This window comes from Gossypium arboreum, chromosome 8 (assembly GCF_025698485.1).
Source record: "Gossypium arboreum isolate Shixiya-1 chromosome 8, ASM2569848v2, whole genome shotgun sequence".
Lineage (NCBI taxonomy): Eukaryota > Viridiplantae > Streptophyta > Magnoliopsida > Malvales > Malvaceae > Gossypium > Gossypium arboreum.
In genome coordinates, this window is record NC_069077.1 from 26,621,169 (window position 1) to 26,633,004 (window position 11,836).

Here is an 11,836-nt window from a genome sequence, read left to right on the forward strand (position 1 = left end):
TGTCAATCTTTTTATTAAGAAGTTCTACCTGATTAGAGAGCATGGTGACTGAATCGATGTTATAAACACCGACTGTTTTTGTTGGCTTAGTCCTCATAACTTGCCACTGATAGTTATTCAGTGACATCTCCTCTATAAATTCATAGACATCTTCCAGTGTTTTATTGTTGATGGTTCTGCTAGCAGCTGCGTCAACCATTTTCCGAGTCGAGGGATTCAGGCCATTGTGGAATGTTTGTACTCGAAGCCAAAGCGGTAACCCATGGTGAGGGCACCTTCTTAGTAAGTCCTTGTATCTCTCCCATGCATCGTAAAGTGTTTCTAAATCCATCTGTACAAAGAAGAGATATCCTTACGTAATTTAGCCATTTTAACCGGCGAAAAATATTTTAGTAAAAATTTCTCAGTCATTTGTTCCCAAGTAGTGATAGACCCTTATGGTAACGAGTTCAACCACTGTTTAGCTTTGTTTCTCAGTGAAAAGGGAAATAACTGAAGACAAATGGCATCATCAGGTACGCCATTGATTTTGAATGTATCGCAAAATTCCAGGAAATTTGCTAAGTGAGTGTTAGGATCTTCATCCTGCAAACCATCAAACTAAACAAACTGTTGTATCATCTGGATAGTGTTAGGTTTTAATTCAAAAGTATTTGCAGCTATAGCAGGTCTAACTATGCTAGATTTAGTTCCTGTTAAAGAACGTTTAGCATAATCATACATAGTACGTGGAGCAGGATTTTGATTAGCAGCAATTACAGGAGGTAGCTGATTGCCTTGGTTTTCAGCCATCTCGTTGGTTGGGGTTTGAGTATCGTCTTCTCACTCGTTCTCCATGTATCGTAAGCTACACTTTATTTCTCTTTGATTTTTGCGAATTGTACAATCTATTTCTTCGTCAAAAAGTAAGGGTCCCGACGGGATTCTTCTAGTCATAAACTATAAAAACCTGCCAAGAGAGAGAAAAAGTAAATTAATTAAATAATAAAATAAAACAAAATTGTAAGAAAAATAAATGGCTAAAGTAATAAAAATTTAGTGTTCCTAATATTTCAGTTCCCCGGCAACGGCGCCAAAAACTTGATCGCGTGATTCATAACAAGTAATAAATATTTATAATGAAGATCAAACCTAGACTAACTATTATCACAACGAAAAGGCAAGCGCACCTATTGAACAATAGTATAGTAATGGCAAGACCGGGATATCGTACCCAAGGGAACCAAAAGTACTAGTAATAACTATCTTTTTATTATCTAGCCTAAGAATAAAATGGTTTGTTTTAATTAACTAATTATTTAAACTAAGAATGTACAGAGAAAAGAATTGGGGAATTGCTTTTTGGAAAATCGATTGACTTGAGACAATACCTAAGGAAAAACCCACCTAGACTTTACTTGTTATTCTGGCTCCGACTCGGACGATTTATTCATTCAACTTGTTCCGTAGAGATCCCTAACTTATGTTATTATCCCTATTCGAGATTAATAATGTCTAATCCCTAGATTGAATAATCGAGACTTTTCTCTAATTAACACTCTAGGGTTGCATTAACTCGATCTATGGATCTCCTTATTAGGTTTCACCCTAATCCGGCAAAATCTTGTCACCTTATTTCTAGGCGCACAATCAACTCCGCTTAATTATGGCAAATGTACTCTTAGACAGGGTCTATTCCTCCTCTGAATAAGAGTGTGTCTTGAATCAGTATCCTGGGATATCAAAACAAGAATTAAGAACACATAATTAAGAACAAGTTAAATATTTATCATACGTTCAGAAAATAATAACAAGATTCGTCTTAGGTTTCATTCCCCTTAGGTATCTAAGGGGTTTAATTCATAACTAAATAAGAAAACATCTCAGAAGAATAAAGAATACAAAACATAAAGAAAACCCAAAACTCCTGAAGGGGAATTGAGGAGAGATCTTCAGTCTTGATGATGAATCCTGCTTCTAAGATGGATCAATTGGCTTCCTTGGGGTAATTCCTTACCCCTCTTCTCCGTCTCCCCTTTTGCTCCTCCACTAGTGCGCATTTATAGGCTTTGGAATGCCTAGAAACCCTCCAAAGTGGCCTTTTCTGAGTTGGACTTAACTTGGGCTCAGCAGGGACATGCCCGTGTGATATGGCCATATGACATGATTACCAAGCCGTGTTCAATCTGTTAAATTGCACACGGCCGTGTGGGTCAATGGCCAGGCCGTGTGAATAGTGAAAGCCTTGGTCGACACCCTCGAAAGACACAAGTGTGTGAGTTACCCGTGTGGAAAGTCTTAGGCCGTGTCATCTTCTCGATTTGGTCTATTTTGTCTCTTTTTGGCTTGTTTTTGGCTCCTTTTGACTCTTGGTGCTCTCTTGAAATTAAAGCATTAGGAGCATCGAATTCACCAATTCTAATTAGAAATCATCTATAAAATGCATTAAACATGGGGTAAAAATATGTATAATTTACGGTTTATCACTGATTTTGTTTGAACAAATCCAGCTGCCCAACATCCTCCACCCCCACCTAACCCTCAACCGGTTCTCTTAGCTCCCCAAAGTGTGGAATTGGTAAGATTGAACAAGCCTCTAGTCGATAAGATTCGAAAGTAAAGGGCTGAAGAATTTAGAGCAAATGTTGATGATGATCCTGAAAGAGCAGAATTCTGGCTTGGGAACTCTATCCGGGTATTTGATGAGCTTTCTTGTACCCCGGATGAATGCTTGAAATGCGCTATATCACTATTGAGGGATATGACGTATCAGTGGTGGAACACTCTTTATCTGTGGTACTGAGGGAAAGAGTCACTTGGGATTTCTTCCAAGAGGAATTTAGAAGTACATCAGTCAGCGGTTTATTGATCAAAAACATAAAGAGTTCTTAGAACTGAAACAGGGCCATAGGACTGTGACTGAGTACGAGCAAGAGTTTGTTAAGCTCAGTAAGTATGCTCAGAAATGTGTCTCGACAGAGGCTATTATGTGTAAAAGGTTTGAAGATGGGCTGAATGAAGACATCAGACTGTTAGTTGGGATTTTAGAGCTGAAGGAATTTGTTGTGCTAGTCGAATGAGCTTGCAAAGCAGAAGAATTGAGCAAAGAAAAGAGAAAAGTTCAGTTTAAGACTAGAGATTCGAGGAAGAGGTCGATGAATAAACCATTTCAATCCTCGTAAATGAAATTGAGAGATTTGTATGCTCGCTCTAATGCTTCAGCCAGGTATCCCAACCGAGATCGTGGGAAGCAATATTCGGGTTCTAAGGCCCAAACTACATCCATAGCGAGCGTTGGTAATTCTAGGTCTAATAAGCCTAGATGCCAACATTGTAGTAGACAACATCCCGGAGAATGTAGAATAAATAACTGGGCTTACTTTAGATGTGGCTCCCAAGATCACTTCATTCAATATTGCCCTAAAATGGTTGAAAAAGATAATTTTTAGAATGCAAGATCGAGTAATACTACTGCTAGAGGGAGGCCAGTGAGAAACACGAGAAATGAGACCAATAGCAGAGGAATATCTAAAGATTCAAATGTGAGATCGGTAGCTAGGACACCTGTGAGAGCTTATGCCATTCGTGCTCGTAAGGATGCGTCCTCCCCTGATCTGATCACTGGTACATTTTTTCTTTATGATACTAATGTAGTTGCATTAATTGATCCTGGATCGACTCATTCCTATATTTGCTTGAATTTGGTATCTAGTAAGAATTTTCCTGTTGAGTCTACTGAGTTTGTGATAAAGGTGTCGAACCCCTTAGGAAAATATGTTTTAGTTGATAAAGTTTACGAGAGTTGTCTTTTAATGATTCCGGGTCACTATTTTCTAGCTGACTTAATACTTCTGCCATTTGATGAGTTTGATGTAATTCTTGGAATAGATTGGTTAACTCTACATGATGTAGTAGTGAATTGTAGACAAAAAGTTATTAAATTGAAATGTCAAAACAAGGAAACTCTGCGGGTTGAATTGGAGGAATCAAGTGAGTTACCTATGGTGATTTCATCGATGTCTTCTTAGACGTATGTAAGAAAAGGTTGTGAAGCATTTCTCGCTAATGTACTCAATACTAAGGTGTCTGAATTGAAGATCGAATCTATGTTGGTAGTTTGTGAATATCCGGATGTTTTCCTAGAAGAGTTGCCAGGGTTACCACAGGTCAGAGAGGTGGAGTTTACTATTGATTTGGTACCGGGGACTGTACCGATATCGATAACTTCGTATAGAATGGCTCTGACCGAGTTGAAAGAATTGAAGTCTTAGTTTCAAGAGTTGACAGATAAGGGTTTTTCGAGACTAAGCTTTTCACCATGGGGTGCACCAGTGTTATTCGTCAAGAAGAAAGACATATCCATGAGACTTTGTATTGATTATCGTCAACGCAACAAGGTTACGATAAAGAACAAGTATCCTTTACCGAGGATTGATGATTTGTTTAACCAATTGAAAGGGGCAACAGTGTTTTCGAAGATAGATTTGAAATCTAGCTACTATCAATTGAGAGTTAAAGACTCAAATATGCCAAAAACCGCGTTCAAAACGAGGTATGGGCATTATGAATTTCTGGTTATGCCTTTTGGGTTAACTAATACTTCTGCCATTTTTATGGACTTGATGAATCAGATCTTCCAACCGTATTTAGATAAGTTTATGGTTGTGTTAATTGATGACATTTTGATTTATTCTCGAGGTGAGGGAGAGCATGCCGAGCATTTAAGAATAGTATTGTAGACTTTGAGAGATAAGAAATTGTTTGCTAAGTTCAGAAAAAGTAAGTTTTGGCTCTGAGAAGTCGGATTTTTGGGACATATTGTCTCCGCGGAAGGTATAAAGGTTGACCCGAGTAAAATTTCGGCAATTGTTGATTGGAAACCGCCGAGGAATGTATCCGAGGTTAGAAGCTTTTTAAGCTTAGCCAAGTATTATCGATGATTTGTCAAAGGATTTTCGATGATCGCAACACCTATGACAAGATTGTTACAAAAAGATGTTAAGTTTGAATGGTTAGAGAAATGTCAAAAGAGTTTTGAGCAGTTAAAAGTGTTCTTGACTGAGGCATCAATATTAGTGCAACCTGAATCAGGAAAGGAATTTGTGATTTTCAGCGATGCGTCATTGAACGGTCTTGGATGTGTGTTGAAGCAAGAGGGCAAAGTGATAGCATATGCCTTGAGACAGTTGAAACCATATGAGAAGAATTATCTGACGCATGACTTAGAATTGGCTGCCATTGTATTTGCTTTAAAGATTTGGATACACCATTTATTCGGTGAAAAGTGCCACATCTTTATCGATCACAAGAGTTTGAAGTATTTAATTACTCAAAAAGGATTGAATTTGCGACAACAGAGATGGCTCGAGTTTTTGAAAGACTACGAGTTAGTAATCGATTATCATCTGGGAAAGGCGAATGTGGTCACTGATGCTTTGAGTAGGAAATATTTGTTTGCTTTGAGAGCAATGAATACGCGCTGACTTTATCTGATGATGGTTCGATTCTAGCTGAGTTAAAGGCTAGACCGGTATTTCTTTAGCAAATCTGTGAAGCTCAGAAAAGTGACAAAGAACTTCAGGCTAAAAGAGTTCAGTGCGAATCGTCTAGTGATTCAAAATTTCAAATTGGGACAGATGGATGTTTGATGTTCTGAGGTAGGATTTGTGTACTGAGAGGTACTGAGCTTATTCAAAAAATTCTTCGCGAGGCACACAGTGGTTGTCTGTCTGTTCATCTGGAAAGTACGAAGATGTAAAAAGATTTAAGGAAATTGTATTAGTGGTTAAGTATGAAAAGAGATTTTTTGGAATTCGTATCGAGATGTTTGATTTGCCAACAAGTAAAAGCCGAACACCAAGTAACTTCGGGTTTAGTTTAGCTTGTGATAATTCCCGAGTGGAAGTAGGACAGAATTATGATGGATTTCGTAACGGGATTACCCCTGACTCTGAAGAAGAAAGATGCCGTATGGGTAGTTTTTGATAGATTGATGAAATTGGCTCATTGTATTCTGGTACGAACTGACTATTCACTTGATAAGCTAGCTGAATTGTAAATTGCACGAAGTGCCTATTTCTATTATTTTGGATAGAGATCTGAGATTTACTTCACGATTTTGGAAGAAGTTGCAAGAGTCTTTGGGCACAAAGTTGAACTTTAGTACCACATTTCATCAGCAGACTGACGGACAATCAGACAGAACGATTAGAGTTCTCGAAGATATGTTTTGCTATTGTGTTTTAGAGTTCAAAGGTAGTTGAGAAAAATATCTACCTTTAGTCGAATTTTCTTAAAATAATAGTTTTTAGTCGAGTATAAAAGTGGCACCGTATGAGGCATTGTATGGCCGTTAGTGTCGAACTCTATTATACTGGACCGAGCTCAGTGAGAGACAGATTCGCAGGGTTGATTTGGTTAGAGAAACCGAAGAAAAAGTGAAAGTAATTCGTGATTGTTTGAAAGTAGCTTTGGATAGACAGAAATCGTATGCAGATTTAAAATGAAAGGAAATTGAGTTTCAAGTCGGGGATAAGGTATTTTTGAAAGTGTCTCCGTGGAAGAAAATCCTTAGATTCAGTCGCAAGGGTAAACTGAGTCCGCACTTTATTGGTCCGTATGAGGTTATTGAGAGAATAGGGCTGGTGGCATATCGGTTAGCTTTACCGACAGAGTTAGAAAGGATCCATAATGTGTTTCATGTGTCTATGTTATGATGATATCGATCAGATCCATCATATGTGATTTCACCAATAGAGGTTGAGATTTGACCAGATATGACTTATGGTGAAGAACCGATCAAGATTTTGGCTGGAGAAGTTAAACAGTTGAAAAATAAAAGTATAGCCCTAGTGAAAGTTTTATGGCAAAGACATAGGGTCGAAGAGGCTATGTGGGAAACAGAAGAAGCTATGAGAAAACAATACCCAAACCTCTTTTTTGGTAAGATTTTCGGGGACGAAAATACCTAAAAGGGGAGAGTTGTAACAACCCGTTTTAAGGTCAAGTCAGAACACTGATTTTGGGACCATGAATCTGAAGTAGAAATATTTATTTTATTATTTCTTTAAGGTCTACAGTATGATTGAATAATTGTGTGAAAATTTCGTTAAGAAATTTTATCGATAGGGTGTCCAATTTGACTAATAGGACTAAATTGCAATAAGTGCAAAATATGTGTTCTAGAAGGTAGAGGTGTCTAATTGCTAAGAAATTTTAAATTGGAGGTCCTTAAATTGTAATTAGGCCATTATACTTTAAGTTGGACAAAAATGGACATGGCTAGGTGAAATTTCAAAGTTTTAAGTGAAGGGCATTTTGGTCATTTGGTAAATAAAGACAAAATTAACTAATAAAAAGATTTCATCTTTTCTAATTTGATCCCCCATGGCCTAAATTCACAAGTAAAAACCATAGCTAGGGTTTTCTAAGCTCTCAAGCTCAATTGTAAATCTGTTTTTGTCCTGTTTTTAATGTTTTTTACATTTTTGTGAATGTTGTAACTTGATTTAGCTATTCTAAGGACTAATTTGAAAGAAAATCAAAGTCTAAAATTTTACCCATGTTGAATATTTGTGCATTTTGATTTTTAATGGTAGAAAATGTATGTTTGGTGTTAGATAAACAACATTTACCAAGTGATTTTTGATGAAAATGTCAAATAAGGACCTAATTTTAAAAGTTGTAAAATATGTGTAAAAATGTGAATAAATGAAAAATGTGGACTGCTATGAGCATGAAAAAGATTTGACTAGACTTAGGTAATGAAGAAATCGAATGCAAATCATTTTACAAGCCTAGGGACTAAAATGTAAAAAGTTGAAAAGTTAAGGGTAAAAATATAATTTTTGCCATAATGTGTTTTTGGAATTAAATTGAATAATGTGATAATTGAATGAGTTAAAATTGATATTATAGATCAAGAAAGACAAGGTTCTGACCTAGACAGGGTAAAGAACAAAGTTGCGGACTAAATCGAACAATTAGCCATTTTGTACCGACATAAGTTCTTATGTTAAAAATAAGCTTTAATATGATTGTATTTTATTGCTTTAATATTGCATGAATTGTTTGTTTGATTAATGTGGATGGGCTTAATCTTATGAACAAGTCCGAAACTGAATCGACAAGCAAGGAATCCCATTTGAACCTTAGGAATAGGGTAGGATACAAGTGACATGTCACTGGGGTTAGTATGTGTTATGTGATCATGTGATTCGGGTGCTGGACTTGTACGTCCTATTGGTGGCTGAGTATACCGGCATATGTTGCTGATACTTGACAGCTTGTGTGAGCAGCATCGTGTAGTTACATCTTGGCTGACAGTTTGTGTGAGCAGGCCCATTGATAGCTCGAGAGCGAGCAACTATGTGATTTGAGATTGAGGTAGCATTGGCTACATATGTGGCACTTACTGTGCAAATTTCTTGAGTATCTGACATTTTTATTCTGAGTGGTTCACGGGTATGTTAAAGATGAGAATATGTGTAAGTTCATTTCGAGATGCTTCAGGTATGTACGTAAAGCTCATATGAATTAATTGCTTGAAATGATGATAATGAGGTAAGTTTGGTCTTGGAATGAATTATGATCATGAGACTATGGTAAATTCGCATTTAATTATGTTATATTATTTAAATATTATATGCATGGTAAGGTCTCTTATTTCTTGCATACGAGCTTACTAAGCTATATTGCTTACTCTGTTTATTTCCATGTTTTTATAGTGTTGCCAAGCTAGCTCGAATTGAATATCGTCAGAGATTTGCCTCACACTATCAAAACTTTCATTTCGGGTATTGATGATCTTAGTATTTTGAAAATATGGCATGTATAAGGACTTGGTCATTTTGTTATATGTGTCATTTGATTTAGCCAAATGTATTGGCTCATATTTGTTTAAGTTGAATTGGTATTTAGCTATGTAATTGGCTTATTTTGGCTAAAATGGTTGTAAGCCCATTTATTATGTATATGTACCAATGTCTTTGGTATTATGGTCATGGCATGCTTGGCGTATGATGGAGTGTGAGTTTTAGCATGAATGTGAAATGTTTGGAAATGTGCTTTATTGGTGAGATGATAATCTTATGCAAAAATAGGTGTTATAAAAGTAGTTTAATGATACCTTGTATATGTGAAATTAGCATGGTTAATTTGGGACATGATAAATGTTGTGAATATGATAGTGGATGGTAGTGTATTGATATGATTTAGCCATGATTGTAGATGTTCGGTTACCTAAGTATGCCATGTTTTGTGCCATTGATTTGGTGTAAGTGTATGTGTGATTAAGGGTGGAAAATGTCTTGGTAATTAGCCTTTGTTTTGTCCACACGGGTAGACACGCGGGCGTGTGTCTAAGCCTTGTGTGATACACGATTTGCCCCATGGGCATGTGTATAGGTTGTGTGTCCCCTACACCTTAATTTTGAGAAACAGAATACTCAGAATTGAGCATATGGGCAGAGACACAGGCGTGTGTCTCAGCCGTGTAGATGACACGGCCTTAGGCACGGGAGTGTGAAGTCTGTACCTATTTTATGAAAATTATTTTTCCACACGGCCTAGCACACGGGCATGTGACTTGGCTGTGTGACCTTAATTTGTTCAAGGGTTACAAGTCAGAGAGTTACACAGGGCCGAGACACGGGCCTGTGTGACCACACGGCTTGCCTATACATGCGTGTCCCAAACCACACGGGTGTGTTCCAAACCACACGGGTGTGTGACCCCTGTTTAGGGAAAAATTTTTCTAAGTTTTGTAAAAGTTTCTAAAGTTCTCGGTTTAGTTTCGGACCACTTTCAATGCATGTTTTGGGTTTCGTAGGCTCATATTATGGACTTTATGGTTGAATGTAAATGGTTTTAATTTGGATGCAAATTTATGACTCGGAATTGTATAATTGTTTGTGATGTGAGTCTGGTAATGCCTCGTACCCTGTTTCGACGTTGAATAAGGGTAAAGGGTGTTACATAGGTTGTATTATGTCCACTAAGACAAAGTGATGCACAAGTCTTGCGACCGAAGGAAAAATTTGTTCTTAAGCGAGAACTAGTCTTGCAAGCTAAGGCAAATTTTGTTCTAAGAAAATGTTTTCTGAAAAAGTATGAGCTGGTGTAATTTAAATGCAAATCCAAACTCTGGCTTTTAAGGTTTCGTAAACAAATTAGGCTCATGATTTTAATGCGAACCCTACCAAGGACGTTTTAAGAAAAATGAATCAGTTTTTAAACTGATCTCCAAAAGTTATGTTTATTGACAAAAGTGCGAACTGGGTCTCAAAACCTCACCTACGAACCCAGCATGGAAAAAATTTTCAAACTGAAGCTAATAAGGAATGAAGCAAATGAATGCAGAAGTGGATCGTAAAGTTTTTCAAATTTGTGGATTTGACTTAGGGATCTAGACGTTCGGAAAGAAACTTAGATTTTTGACACAACCTGAAACTCAATCAAATCTAGGTTAGATAAAACAATTAAAATAAATAACTAAGATAATCAAAATAGAATAATAACTCAATGATTAGAACAATAAGGAAGAAATTAAAGAAGATAGATGGAAAGATAGAATGTGGTATGTAGAAGTCCTAAAAAGCCTTGGAAATACGAAGAATCCACGACCCCCTTCAAGCGGCTCTAGTTTCCCCTCCAAGAAAGAAAACTTGGTAAGAAAAAGTTTGAAGATGATCCCCACAATCTTAAAAGATTGTTAAAACTCTTCTACAAGAAACTCAAGAGAAATTATTGAAAAGAAAAACTCAAAGAGAATTTATTAACTCAAGAGAGAAGTTGAACAATAATGAATTGAATGATTGCGTACAATGAAAAAGTCTATATATAAGCTAACTAAATAAAAATCTTAAGTATACTAGAACTCTAATTAATCTAAACAAGAATTAGTTTTAAACTAAACTTTCTTATTGACATAAAACTCCTAAATAACTTAAACTACTTAATAATTATTAAAAATTTGGAATAATAAAATAATAAGAGTTGATAAATACAATATTGGGCTCATATATAATAAAAATTAAGCCCAAAACCTAAACCCAATATGATTTAAACTCGAATTAAAAACCCAAAACTCGTAATTCTCGTTATAATAATGTCCAAAAATTCTGCTCGCACAGTCTTTGTTTAAACGATCATAACTTAAGCTGCTAAACTCAAAATTGAGTGATTCAAAGTGCTTTTTGAAGATAAGAGATAGATATTCAAACTCCATGAGACATCTTAGCCTAAAAATGCCAGGATTCCATCCAAAAAGTCACCGCAAGTCTATTGATTTCTCAAGCTTGAAAATTGGCAGCTTCGGTGAATGGAATTTAATAAATTTCACCCCATCCATGCATGTATCATTCCCCTTTACTTGAAAAGATTCATCCTTGAATCTTATCTTTGATCGAATCTTGATTTGATTTTTACATTGTTTTTAGGCCTTGAGGTAGTGTGAGCCTATCACATTCATGGGTCTAAAATTGGGCCTTGAGATTCGCATTGTTCCCCCCTTCATCAAGAAGATCCGTCCCAAAATCTTTAGTTGCAAAAAAAGAAAAGGGATTAGAAAAAATAAAAATAAAATGAAAAAAAAATACTTATCTAAACTTTCTTGTGCGCCAAAACTATCTCCGGGATCAAAGATATGATTTTGATCTCCCAAATGATCATGGATCAAGTATCTCTCCTTCAAAAACAAACCATCAACACTGAACAAAAAAAATTAGGCGCATGAGTGTTTAAGTAAAAAATAACCTATAACTTTCTTTGAATATATTTGGTCATCCATAAGAATTTCCAATGATGAGTCAAGAATTTCACATAATTATAAAATCAAGAATGTTAGGATTATGTAAAA

General features: G+C 36.2%; 1 non-coding gene across 1 annotated transcript; it reads left to right on the plus strand.

Annotated features, from left to right (window-relative positions):
• Positions 1 to 257: 257 nt before the first annotated feature.
• On the plus strand, positions 258 to 363 carry LOC128279687 (small nucleolar RNA R71). Its single transcript, XR_008269885.1, has one exon. It is a non-coding gene; the product is annotated as a small nucleolar RNA R71 (small nucleolar RNA).
• Positions 364 to 11,836: the final 11,473 nt, after the last annotated feature.